Source organism: Telopea speciosissima, chromosome 8 (assembly GCF_018873765.1).
Source record: "Telopea speciosissima isolate NSW1024214 ecotype Mountain lineage chromosome 8, Tspe_v1, whole genome shotgun sequence".
In the NCBI taxonomy this organism is placed as follows: Eukaryota; Viridiplantae; Streptophyta; class Magnoliopsida; order Proteales; family Proteaceae; genus Telopea; species Telopea speciosissima.
The window spans coordinates 41,454,444-41,468,617 of NC_057923.1; positions in this window are offsets into that span (position 1 = coordinate 41,454,444).

A 14,174-nucleotide genomic window follows, 5' to 3' on the forward strand; every position below is an offset into this window, starting at 1 on the left:
GGTAAGTTTCCTTGGTCACTTTTGTTTCCTATTTGTCTTTATTCAATTTCTCTCTTGTTTTAGGTTTGATTTCCACCAAATCTCTAACCCTAACCATGGGGTTTCTTTCTCTTTTGTAGAGAATGTCTACAAGCAGGCGAACTACGCGCAAATCAGTAGCCTAGAAGAGGCTACAGGCTGAATCAGAGGGTTCTTATCATTTTGAAGTTCCTACCCCATCTTCTGATGATGATTCGGCCTCAGAGGAGTCAGATTTTGATCACCATCTCTTCTCTAGGTATGAGCATGCCAAAGAATGGAAAACTTTTGCTTCGGTGAAAATAGTGAATGGCCGGGTGGTTAGAGTAGAGGACTTCCACCAGTATGGTTTGTTTGCTAAATTTAATGCCCTAGGCTGGGCGTCGATGCTATCCCCTACTGAGCCATGCTACCCCAACTTGGTTCGATACTTTTATTGTAACCTGATGCCATCCGGGGCACAGGAGTTCTCTCTTCTGAGTAGGGTAGAGGGGGTGGATATCAGGCTGTCCACATCTTGGCAGAGATCCTGGATTTGCCTGATACGGGTGATAGAGTTTATTATCAACCCCGTATGGATATATTGAACATGTTCTCCTTGGAGACTAGGCGTACTATTTTCACTGCATTGACCGGTTCAGGGAACACTCCCAAATCAGAGACTATATATAAGCCTAGTGCGAGGGTCATCAGTAGATGTGTGACCTATAACATCTATCCGAAGGGTGGCAATAAGGGTAGTATATCTATGATGCGAGTCTGCATCACCTACTACCTACTAGGCGCTGGTCAGGGGGGTCCAGTCATCAACCTCCCATATTTATTGCTTCAGGTCATGCTTTACCATGCACGAAACCCAGCTGATGGGAACCTTCCTTATGGGAAGTTCCTTACACTAGTCTTCAGATATTTTGGGGTTCCACTAGAGGGCAAGTACATTGACAGGGCCAAGTCTAGGCCGATAGATAAGACTTCCATCCTGAAGATGAAGGTGCCTGGTCAGGATCCTATAGAGGGTGAGGAGCCGATGGATGTACCAGAGGGTGAGGAGCCGATGGATGTACCAGAGGGTGAGCCTCCGAGTGGTGATGCATATGTTGAGGGTCCGGTTGGTGAGGAGCAGGGTGACATCGGGGTTGGCACTCAGGGCGTCTATACAGAGGAGCAGGGGTTGGATCCTGAGGATCTAGAGGGTTTTGGTACACCGTTCACAGACTTACCTACTTACAGGATGGCTGGGGCTACCAGTTCACAGGTTCTAGGGCCTCCGGATTGGACTCAGGTGATGACACAGCTTCAGAGCCTCGGTACACAGATTCCTGACCTGGGTTCTAGAGTGGATCAGGGTTTCTCCTCCTTGGGCAGCCGAGTTGGTACAGTTGAGCAGAGGTTGGACTTCTGGGATCACTACTTTCAAGTTGATTCGCGTTAGCCACAGCCTCCACCAGAGTAGCTTCCAGCATCATTCAGATACTCCTACTAGACCATGCTCAGTTTATGTGTTTATGTTTTCTTTTATCAGATGTACTTAGTCTAGGGTTATCCTTTTATTTCGGTCAGTTTATGTACTCATTGAATTGCAGTTTATGCAATCAAACTTATGTAAATATTTGTTGAATTAATGGAAATTTTATATCTTTGTTTAATTGCATTTAACTCCCTTATAGCTTTTACCTGTTACATGTTTTATTAGTTGTATCTTTTTAACCCTAGTCTGCACGTCATGAATGTAAGAAGAGCCTCACGCTCTGATACCAAGCTCTGTCACACCCCAAACCACCCCCTAGGAGGATTGGGTAGGTGACCCGAATTGCGCATCTGCAATCCGTCAAATCCCACGGATCTAGAAGCAGTGCTTACATTCATGAACCACATCCACATCTCAACCATAAGTAAGATCAGAGTTATGCAGGACATCTACAATTTAATGAAATCAATGGAAGCATAGCGATAAAGGAAATGGTGATAATATATACAAAATAACTATGTTTGAACATTTCCCCCGACACACATAACCCACAACAAAGAAAAAGAAAAGTTGATAAGTACAGTACTACATACATGATATATACAGGGTTAGAACACCCAACCCTAGAAGAAAGAAGAAAGAAAAACAACTACAACCGGTTCACGGTCAAAATAGGAAACCTCCTAACAAGACAAAAAGGAGTTCCCCACAGAAAACATCAGAAGCACTCCTCAATGGTCTTCATCCACGACCACCAAGAAAGTACGTAGAATCGATATGACCTCCGTCGGGGTCTACACCAACATCATCATACACACCAAAACTCTTCTCCTCGAAATAGCCCGCCATGCCACGGCGGCATCCACCTGTAGGATCATCTAAGAGGAAAACAATATATAAAAGAGTGTGAGCCCCACCAAGCTCGTGAGCAAATAACAACCATCATATATGCATATGCAACCACAATCCACAGATTCACATGATCTACATGATATGCAAGTCCATATTTTATTATTAGCCACCTAGCAATACAACTAAGTCAGGTCTGTGCTACCACAATCCCAATGCATGTATCCCTGGTGTAGGCTTGGTTACCTCTTCCCGCGATACACTCATGGGGTTGTCGCAAAAACCAGCCGGCTCTAGCATCTCCCTCACCTAGGTTAGCCCGACCAGCCTTCAGTGATTACCTCGGAAACAACCATTTCTTCTCTCATGCACCATATAGGTGATCTTTTAGCTATGCCCCTTCCGGGGTTCGGATATATACACCTTTCGGTGTTCTGATATGTGCCCCTTTTGGGGTTCTGATCCTATTCACTCCCTGATAATTGTTTCCCAGGCATCCAACACCTTAACCCCTACTGGTAAGGGTTCGTAGCACGGGTGATGAAACTCTAGCCCCATGTCTATATGACATGATATTAGTCCAGCGGTGTCAATCGTATCCCATAATACAGGCTACCACATGCCCCATTTTCAAGCTGAATACGGCATCTGGTCTAACAATCACAATCATCATATAGAATTCACAGTGTTGATCATTAGATAATCATTATGCGGTGATTTGAGTAATTTGAATTATAAATAACGCAGCATTTATGATTCAATTATTAATAGCCGGTAACAGATCATAATGACATTTGCACATACGATAGTATTATTCACTCACCGATACTTGGCTCTAGGTACTCAGTCACAAACTCAGTTCCAGCTGTTGTTTGATTGCTGTCCTCGAGCACGGGATCGAATCCTAGTTACCAAAATCAAACAATGTTTCATTCAATTATTGGTCCTACACTGGTGTCTGAGGGTTACCCTAACTTACTGGGTTGACCCAAGGTTTAGCTGGTCACAATTGGAAACACCGGGCCTTGCACTGGATCTTGGGTCATGTCTCAGTGCATGGCCAGAGTCTTAGGGAACAGGGGTATTTTGGTCATTTTTAGTGCTAGACCTGCTACTAGGTCAGATTTGTTCTTCAATATAACCCATAACATGATGCACTGCTGTCCAGCTCAAGACAGTGCAGCCCATACACTCTCAGCAGTGCACTGCCAGCTGCGGGGTCCACTTTAGGGTTCCAACCATTTTCACATATGGAGAAATGTGGGGGAAGGTCATTTCTATCATTTTCCACATCCCACAGTGTCCAGAAATCATTTCATGCAAAAATTACAGGTCTGCCTCTTCATTCCAGAAAAGATTCCATCACTAGGCGATGGCTCTGGGCCTTGCTGCATAGCCCAGTGCATCACCCAGTGCCTGCAATCGACAGCAGTGCTGAGTTTCCAAGGCTAGGCTTTGCAGGAGCAGGGATCCACAGTCCATCCTCTCACAGGTATGTGGGATGATCAACACATGGTTTCCTCATCAATCCAAACTACTGGAGTGATGCACCACAGTGTTCCTTGTTGTTGAGACAGGGGTTCCTGCACTTTAATCAGATTCCAGCTAATCAGGGGTCAGGGTTTGACATAAGTAACTTTACCTGGCCTATTTAACTTACTTTGGTAGTTTGGGTCCCTTAATAATTTGCCATCAAGTGTCTGATGACTCACGTCCCAAGGCTTTTGGACTTTCAACTTCGAATGCTCTTCTCTGCTCTGCTCTCTTCTAGATTTATTCTTCTTTATTTCTTCTTCCTGATATAATTATAAACTAGAATGACTTTCATGAACCTAGCTTATGTGAAATGATCTATAAGTGATCTGGGTTTGTTGGTTTCTGTTTATATCTGAATTAGATCATTGTTTCAAACTGTGATTAGCTATCTCAACTCATAACCTTTGAAATATAATGATAACAAGGTAAAGGTTTTCTTGGACTATGGATTAATTGCACACCTAGTTGTGCCATGTCAGAAGGATGATGTGGCAAATTTCACTATTGGATTTCCAAGGAATGATTTGGATTAACTACTTGTTCCAAAGGTGAGCTTTCTTCTCTCAACACCTAACACTACTTGCAATTTAGAAACCTCCAACAATAAGATATTGAGAATAATAAAAATCAAGCAATGAAAATGAAAACAGTTTGAAGAAATCAAAAGAACAAGAAGAAGAAGCTAAATCCCCCAAGCTTCAAGGATAGATTAATGATTTAACTGATTACTACAGAATGGAGCAATAAAACCCACTTAAAAACACTTGCTCCTGAGATTTTGTTCTTCTTTCAATACACTAGTAAAGAAAATTTGAGAATGATAAATCTGAAGCAGTGAACATGGAAAAGAGATTTTAAGAAAAAATCCAGAAGAAGAACAAGAAGAGGCTATTAGTTTTGTAATAATGGATGCATGAAATACTTAACCTGCTATTGAGAAGAAAGTGCAATATATCCCACTGACCATGAGAAATGCTCCCAAATCTATAAAGTACATAAAAACTATAGAATGAAACTTCATGTAGATGGGTGGCAGGGTGATGTTTCATAAAAAGATGACATATATTTAACTCATTGATCCTTTTTTTCAATTTCTTATCCAAAATGCAAGTGCTATGCACTTCATGTGGATGGGTTGCATGTAACGCTATTAATCGGTTTGATTTTGATTCATTTCAAGGTATGAAAGGTAAAAATTAGACTTAGATCATTTTGAAAAATAAAAAAAGGCTAATCAATCGCGTGATTCCTGCACTCCGACGCATGTGCACATGAAAAGACTGCTCAACCTCTAGTGAAATCGAAAATCTCATCCAAACCAATGCTTCTATGCGCACGTACTCTCATTGCCCCATGCTTGTGTAGGGGCTACATGACCGGTTAGCGTTCTCTTGCCCATGATTCTAATATCTCAAGTCAAAACAAGTTAATAAATGATTTCATTTGAATAGTTTTATTGGTTTCAATTTCGGTTTTGTTATCCATTTTAGATGCCTTGTTGGGATATCCACGCATAAGGCAAAAAAAAAAATAGTCCCACATCGGATATGAAAGAGAATGTGGGTGGGATACTAGGTACTTGGGCACCCTCTCCTTAATAGCTAGCTTTTGAGGATGAGACCCAAGTCCCTAACAAGTGGTATCAGAGTCGGGGTGTGAAAATTCTCGTTTGGCCGAGGGTTCTCAGAGTTTGATCTCAGGCTCTACGTCAGTTCCCGCGTAGAGGGGGAGAGAGGGGGAGAGAGGGATCTCAGGCTCCACGTGTTTGCCATCCGCGTGGAGGAGGAGATTATTGGGATATCCACGCATAAGGCCAAAAAAAAATAGTCCCACATCGGATATGAAAGAGAATGTGGGTAGGATAATAGATACTTGGGCACCCTCTCCTTAACAGCTAGCTTTTGAGGATGAGACCCAAGTCTCTTTTTATATATAATTGGTGATAATTTAATTGAGAGAAGTCATCTTCTACGTTTAATTTGTTTCATAATTTTTCACTTTTTTTTTCTTTTCTTCTTTGTTTGTTTTTTAAATGATGCAAATGTTGTGCTCGTTCAGAGTTATGGGGTTTTTTTTAAAGAGGGATTTGAACGGATTAAAATCCTCTGTAATTCCTGACATGTGCAGTGCAGTGTAATTCGGGGAGAGGGTGATGTAGCCACTCAATTAAACTAGTTTTTTTTTTCCTTCTCAGAACTCAGACCATTGAATGTTGCGTCTGTCAGGTGGTGATATCCCAAACCCAAACTGCATCGTACTGCACTTTTAGGGAATTAGAGAGGATTATTTTTCCCGATATGTTCTATAATACTTAAAGTGTCAAAGGGAAAAACCAGATTTTGCTCGATGTAACCTAGAACCTTTGACTTGTCTCATACAATATAGTAGGGGGGTCAACTAATCAATTTTGGTTGGGCTTAATTTACCATCCGCAATTCCGCAATTTTAAGTCTTACACCCTTAGGGTCCGTTTGGTTGCAAGGGGAATTAAAGAGAAGGGAAGGGAATTTGGAGCCATATCGATTAGTTATGTAAATGGGCCTTTTTATGAACACGGTAAAATTCAATTGATTATCAGGCTATAAATGGGCTTGATTTTATTGAGTTGAACAATATTTAAATGGGATCTAAATGGGCTTACACTTAAACTATCATCAATTATATGAATATTGTGATGAGTCCATATGGCATCTCTTTCTATCTTGTGATTGGAATAAGTGTATTTAGGCTTCTAGTCCCTGTGGGATGAGAACAAAACTTCTCTCCAACCCCTCATTGGCACGACTATGTCGTTCCCTTTTGCTCTCCAACTGTTTGGATAAACAATCTTCTATTTGGTTTTGTTCCATTTTTCTATTACGTGTTATTTTATTTGGGATGTAAGAAACAAAGTAATCCATGTATCAGGCTCAGTTGATCCCCATGCTGTGATGCAGTCTGTAACAAAGTAGGTCCAAGATTTGAACATTCACACCTCCCCCTCTATGATAGTAATTCTGTGGAATTTGATAATAGCATTATGAACACCTTTTTTGCTAACTTTGAACACTCTTTTGTCCTGTTTTACTATGCGCAGGCCTTTTTGAACCTCAACTAAGATAAACAAGTTGGGTTTTTTTGCATTATCATAGTTGGGCAAACTATTAATATATCTGCAGGTGTTGTCAACTCAAAGAATGTTTTGGAAGCGGAACCCACAGGGATGCTTCATGGATGGAAACAAGCTTCAAAATTTAGCATCAATATCTCAGCTGTGAGGAATCCAAAGAACTGCTCAAACTTCTTTCCCATGAATCCTTTAGAGTGCGTTTGGTTGCATAAATCAATAGAATGGTGTTCTGTCGGACCATAATTCTAAATTAATAAAACTGTTTGGTTGCCTAATTCCAATGGATTACAAGAATTGCATGATTCCAATTTTTACACTAAATATGATCCATATCTGAGTTTACCTATTTAGGTGAACTCAGATATGAATTACAAATTCTAGGCTTAGTATGAATAACATCATCCAACTTTGAATCATAAGCTTCTTGCCCTAAATCGAAAAATGATCTGAAAATCGTAATTTTTTCTTCAACTAGGGAAAAACGATCATCGTCTTCCATGGCATGAACTTGCGTTCTCTCTCTCTCTTCCATGGCCTGAACCTGTGATCTCTCTTTCTCTCTCGCTCCCTCTCTGCTCTCTCACTGTGCCGACCCTGTCTGACCCAGGCCATCTCTCGACCTTTCTCTGGTGATGCCCTTCTCTCCATCTCCTTCTCTGAAGAAATGGATCTTGCAAGCGTTGGCTCTCTGGACCATCCTCTATCACGCCCTTCTCTCCATCTCCTTCTTAGAAGATCTAAACGGTCTAAGAACAAATGAATCTCAGAAGGCAGTGGTCTCTTTCTGTGGGAGCTTGAGGGAGAAGAGAGAGAGAGAGAGAGAGATCGTACCAAGGAGAAGGGGGAGGAGTTGAGAGATCGTGAAACAGAAAAGAAGAAGATATGGGTAGTAGCACCTGATTCAAGTCGGTGAACAACAAGAAAGGCTGGGACTGGGTTGAGATTAGAAGAAAAATCGAACCAAATAGGGTTGTGATTCTTCAAGAGGGATTGTTCTTGTTCTCAAATGACGTTTGGATCATGTATTCTCTGTTTTAGCTTTATTTTGGAGTTCATTTGAGATAGAAAGCACCAAGTTGAAGGGGTTTTATGGATTTGTATCTATTTGGGTTTGAGTTTGGGTTGTCCGTTTCTCTATTTGGAGTTTTGATTCTTGTTTTCAGAACTTAAAATCTGGAATGATCAGAGAAATAGTAGGAGGAGGAGGAAGAGGATTTGTGGAGCAGCAAGAAGGGTTGTTACTAACCTGTAGCAGGCTCGGTCAGTAGCTGGACTTGCTGTTTCCGTGGAAACGATTTGGAAACCTATGTGAACTGCATCATTCTATTTTCTCCTTATGTATATTTCTTCTTCTTATTTGATTGTCTTCATTTTATTTTAGTTTGATTGATCAGAGTGCCTACTCATAGGATGTTAACCATGAAGAAAGATTTTAGTTGCTTGAACTCTGAAAAATATTTTGTAATTTTCAAGCCTCCTGTTGCAATATTTGGGAGTGACCCAAGATGAATAAGGATGTACTTCGATTCTGTTTGTGTGGTGGAACCTCAATTCCTCAAATATGACCTCTTTTTTGTTTAGTTGTAACATCTAATGCTCATATCATATCTTATCTGACACAGTTTCCCAAACCCAAGCTTTGAGAGGTCCCATTCTTGAAATTGTGTATTCCGTCTAATCCGTCCTCCCTCCCCTTCTATGTTTTCCATTCTTCCCTACAATATGAAATGAACCTTAAAGTACTTGCAACACTTGAGTTTGTTACCAGGCCATATTGATGTCTTATGCTCTTTCAAGTGTTGACATCTACATAGACGAAATTCTAGCATTAGTTGCTTATTCAAGTCTCTACTTTTTGTTCTTTTAGTTCTATAAATTCAAACTAATCAGAGTTCCATTGTTCTTCATTTCCTATTATTGATACTAGGAGCCGGTTCTTAATTGATATGATGTGTGTTTCAAGGCCTATTTAGAACTTGAGTTCTGGTGCTTGCTCTGTTTCTTTACCATTATAATTGCAACCATAAAGAGACTACCTTGATTTGTTGGCTAAAGATCAAGCACAGCAAGGGCACTTCAAATTCACAAGTTTGTATATCTAATTCTATTAATGCAACAATGTCAACTTCTACTCCATCTTTTCCACTTAAGAATGTTGTGATTTTGAAATCTGCAGAGCTCATCACCAGATACGTTTTATTTTGCAAAACCTCTAGTCAATATTTAAGGCCACTCTTTAAAAGGTCATATTGTCAATGGTTCTCTATGTTCTTTTCATCTTTACTTTCTGATCATATTTTTTTTTTTTCAGCCTTTACCTATGATACTTCAATATGCTTAACTCCTTCTAGTTATTCTGAATATTTTGTCCTATTATTCTCAACTCTCAAGGGCCTTTCTTGGTTACTTGTTAGTAGCTGAAGATGGGTTTTGAAGACTGTTCTCATACTTCTATAAAAACCAGAAATCCCATCCAAAACCTAAATAATGGGATGTTAACAGTAGATTTTCCATTACACCGGTGGCTTCACCATCTGAGGAATTGGCTGAGTTATAGCAGCAGCAATGTCAATCCTTCAGATTGGACTATTCCTGCTCCCATTTATGAACAGTCATTTTTTTGAACTCAGCTTTTCCCCTCTCCTTTCTTTATCTTGCCTTTTTTTCTGCTATTCTTTTTAAGCCATCTTGTTTCTGTCATAATCTTGCTTGTTTCCAGTTAGTAGTAGCTCAGAGCTTGCAGCATGGATTACTTGGACCATCTTTAAGCTTAGAATCCATATTAAATTAGAGTGTGTTCCCAGCTGGAAAATTCTCTTCTTTTCTAATGCAAGTTCAAGTGATGTTGCTAGAAAATTCTCTTCTTTTAGTTGATTGCTTTTAATAGTTCCACTGTGGGTTGGCTTCACATTTTTTTTTCGTTCTTGTTCAGTTGATATATGTTTTTGTGACATGGTTTATGTAGGTAGGTGAGTCTTTAGCACAAAAGGAAGAGCACCTGGGTTTGTTCCCAGGAGATGATGGTTTGATTCCATCACGACTCTCATGTTGCAGTAGCTTCTTATTTAATTTCTTATCAGAATAGGGTGAGATTTGGGGGAATCTGAACTTTTGTTTTCCTTTTATTGGAAGTGTTGTGTTTCAGCCTAACTTCAACTTCAAATTCTAGTTAATTGAAAATCTCTTGTTTCTGAATTTTAAGTTTTAGATGTGGAAGACAAATTGAGGAGGATTCATGAACATAACTGAAATACTTATGCAAACGTATATTAGTAATTTTAGGTTATATGAGGTTGGGTGGTAATTAGATTTAATTAATTATTTGGGAACATTAATATGGTAACCGTATTATTATTTTTTTATTTTATTGTTAATGTGTCTTTTAATTTTAAATGTAAGGTTTAGTAATTGACAGACTCAGGGTAACAAAACAGTTTTTCAGATAGATTCAGGATAAATCCAACTGACAGACTCAGGATAACCAAATAATTTTTTAGAAAGAATCACGTCACAGAATCATGATAACCAAACAGTTTATTTTCTGGAATTACGATTCAACTGATGGTAACTCAAGTGGATGATCATCCACAATCAAACCACATCCATAAGATTTACGCAACCAAACGCTTCCTTAAAATTTCCTGGCACTTTCTTCCTAAATCTTTAGAACTTGCGGAAGTCACAGGTAACTTTTCTAGTGTCTTTTTTAACTGTCTAGATGATACTAATCTTATATCTATGTTAACCTATTTGGCTAATAAACCTCTCATTGAGAAGAATGGATCTCTTTGAGGGCTCTCATGTAAATTAGTATCTTTTTTAAGCAATATATTCTCTTTTTTCAGCCCAAAAAAAAAAAAAAATGAGAGTTATATGGATATTGTAAAATTTTGGAAGAATCTAAAAAAAAAAAAAAGAGTAAATTTCACAGACACCCGCTATAACTATTCGAAATGGCAAGTACACCCTAAATTTTGTCAAATGTCAACCTTTCTCCTGACGTTAAGCAAGGTTACCCTTAAAATTAAAATGTCGATTTTACCCTCTTAGTAATTTAAATAAAAATTACTAAGATTCCATAATCTTCCCAAATCGAACTTCCTCATCACCACCACTGTCTCTCCGACCGCCACTGATTTTACTTGCATAGGTTATCTCACCACCACCACCACCTTTCTTCCCGTTACCGCCGCCACAGATTTTAGTGCTCTGAAAGCTGGTGATGGAAGAAGAGTCTCTTGCAACGGCTTAGGCAAGTTGTGGGCGTCGTCGTATAGAAAGCCATTACCAACTATTTTCGCTCCTCTCCTCACTGCAACAGCTAAGTCGCCATAGCCGGAGCAGGTGATGGTCGCCGTAGTCGGAGCAGGTGATGGTCTCCTTCTCTTTTAAGCTTGCTCCACTGGTTGCAGGTGAAAATGGGTCCTATTTGGTTCATCTTCTCCTCCCTTCTGGTTCCCCCCTCCCTCCCCCACCACAAAATTCTTTCTTTTTCGATTTTTTTAGGTCTCGGCTCTTCCTCCCTCTTCTGAATAGGAATAGTATGAATTGATGGAGGTTGGTTACAGTTGAGGCATACTGTTTTAAGATCATGGGTTCTTACAGGAAAGCTAAGCTTGTTGTTGATGCCTTCCAGGGCTTCGCTTCGAGGATCGTAACCCGACCTCCGATTGGAGAGGCAAGCCAGGGATTCAAGCGCCAACCTCATTCTTCGATTTCTTGAACTGGGAACGCTAGGACTTTTGGCCTTTCTGGTTCATCCTTAATTTCTTGGAGAACAAATCTTCAAATTGAAGGGAAACAGAGTCATCTCCTTCCCTTTCTTGGCGGTGGGAAGAGGTTCTACTACGTAGATCGGTATCGAGTTCGGCATTTCAGACCCAGAGGCCCTAACCGATGGTTCCAGAAACCACAGATCGTGCTCGTTGTTGTTCTTTGGTTCAGGTGTGTTGATTACTGTTTACTTTGGGAGTTTGGAGACAATTCCTTATACAAAACGGAATCATTTCGTGCTTTTTCCAAAGAGGATTGAGAGGCAGATTGGAGAAACTCAGTTTCAACAGTTGAAGGCTGAGTTCAAGGGAAAGATCCTTCCTGCTATACACCCTGAAAGTGTTCAGTTGCAAATGTCTCTGTTTCATCTCACTGATAATCAACTGGGTATCTTCCAATCGCCCAAACCCTCTTTCTACGTTCCTCTCTGGTTTGTATTTGGGATATTGGGGATTTAACCTTAAGGGTATAATAGGAAGTTCATCTTATGATGAGGGTAATTTCGACATTATAAAAGAGTTAACAGCCACTTAACTCCACAGACCTAACGGAGTGGACTAAGTTGAAATAAAAATATAAAATAAGAATAGTCTATGACATTTTGACAAAATTTAGGGTGTAGTTGTCACTTCGAATAGTTATAGGGGGTGTCCGTGAAATTTGCCCAAAAAAAGATGTCTAAAAGAAGGGAAGGATTAAAAGACTATCAAATGAACAAGGGTGGATTAAAAGACTGTCAAATGAGTAAGATTAGAATACTATCAATAAAATCGATACAAATTTGATAATAAATTTATAGGAAGCATTTTTTTGTACGGGAGTGTGGCCTACACCAGCACTCCCATGTGTCTATCTCTCTCTTCCTTAAAACCAGGGGGCAGAAGTGTCTTTTCACATGGGGAAGAGAGAGATAGACTCATGGGAGTGCTGGCATAGGCCACACTCCCAGACAGAGAACTTTTTCTCTAAATTTATAATTTATAATAGAAGAAGACACGACTTGCTAAGAGGGAGAATAAAAATATTTAAAAAAGAAAAATAAATAGTATCACTTTGGGCTTTTGTGGAGCTTATAGGTCAGCCCGAGTCCATCCATCCTCAGTTTGGTCTCAAGATCTTGTGAAGTGGGCTAAATTTTGAATATATTGGGCTTGATCATATCCGAGTTGACTCGGTCCACTGTGTAATCCCACAATGCTTTTTAGTTTTTATATACATTAGTATGTAAGCAAACCATGATTTAGAAACTTTTAATAGGATCAGCTGGATTGGTAGAGTCAATTCAGGATTATCATCGATGATGATCATTCCTAGTCAAGTTTTCGTCAAGACTCGACCAGAATCAGGCTGGATCAGCTCATTCAACTTGGTCATCAGTGAGATCAAATACAGGTTTTAAAACCTTCCAGTGTTTTTTTTTTTTTTTTTTTGGGTTAAACCCTAAATAAACATCTTTAATGTGATAAACATCCAGTACCTTGAGAGTGTACAGAAACGTTTGCAAAAGATAAATACAAGGAAAAAGAGTTTAAGGACAATACAAATTTTTTAAAAAATAGTGTAATTTACACATACCACCCCTGAGGTTTAATTGAAAGGATAATTTTACTCCTCAGTTTTGGATAATTCTACGTACCCCCTTAAGTTTACAAACATTAACAAATACACCCATTTCGTCAGTTCATGACTAACAATGTTAAAAATATGATGTGAACTGACAGAATTGCCCTTGCAAAAAAAAAAAAAACCTGCAACTCATCTTCCACAAATCGATTTGGGGAAGATGAGTTGCAGGTATCCTTGTCCGATAAGACCTAAGGGTTCTGAAATTCCCAAAGTTCAAAATCGAATCAAGGATCAAATTTCAAGTATGGCGATAAACCCTAAGGGATGCTTCCACAGGGAAGCCCTTTTGGCTAACAAAAACATGGTAGGGGAATTTTTGGGGAATTCCTATTTTGGTGGTTCTGGTGGTTCCTTTGCAACCAGTCATGAAAACTATTCTCTTCTTCCTATATGGTGAAGGAGAAAAAGAAAATGGGTGGAGTTTGAAGCGGAAAGGACTAAGAACTAAGGACTAGGAGTGTGGCGAAGTGTTGCTATAAATATAATGTTGTCTAGGATTGGGTGCTCATAGTACAGGGAATAATCTCCAACACATCTCGCCCAGTGAAGTTATGACCCGTAATTTTATCCCTATTGCTCTGAATCTATTTTTGGTTAATGACAACACATCTTCATCTTCTCAATCGCTCTCTCACTAATCACAATTCACTGGTTCTCTCTCCCCAACCTCCTAACTTTCTCGCTTCAGAATCTACTACCCAGAATTCAAAATCTTCTCTTGTTTTCAAAAACCCTCCTGTTTTTTTAATCTTCTGAGAGTTCTAAGAAAGGCAAATTCAGAGAAATTAATTGACC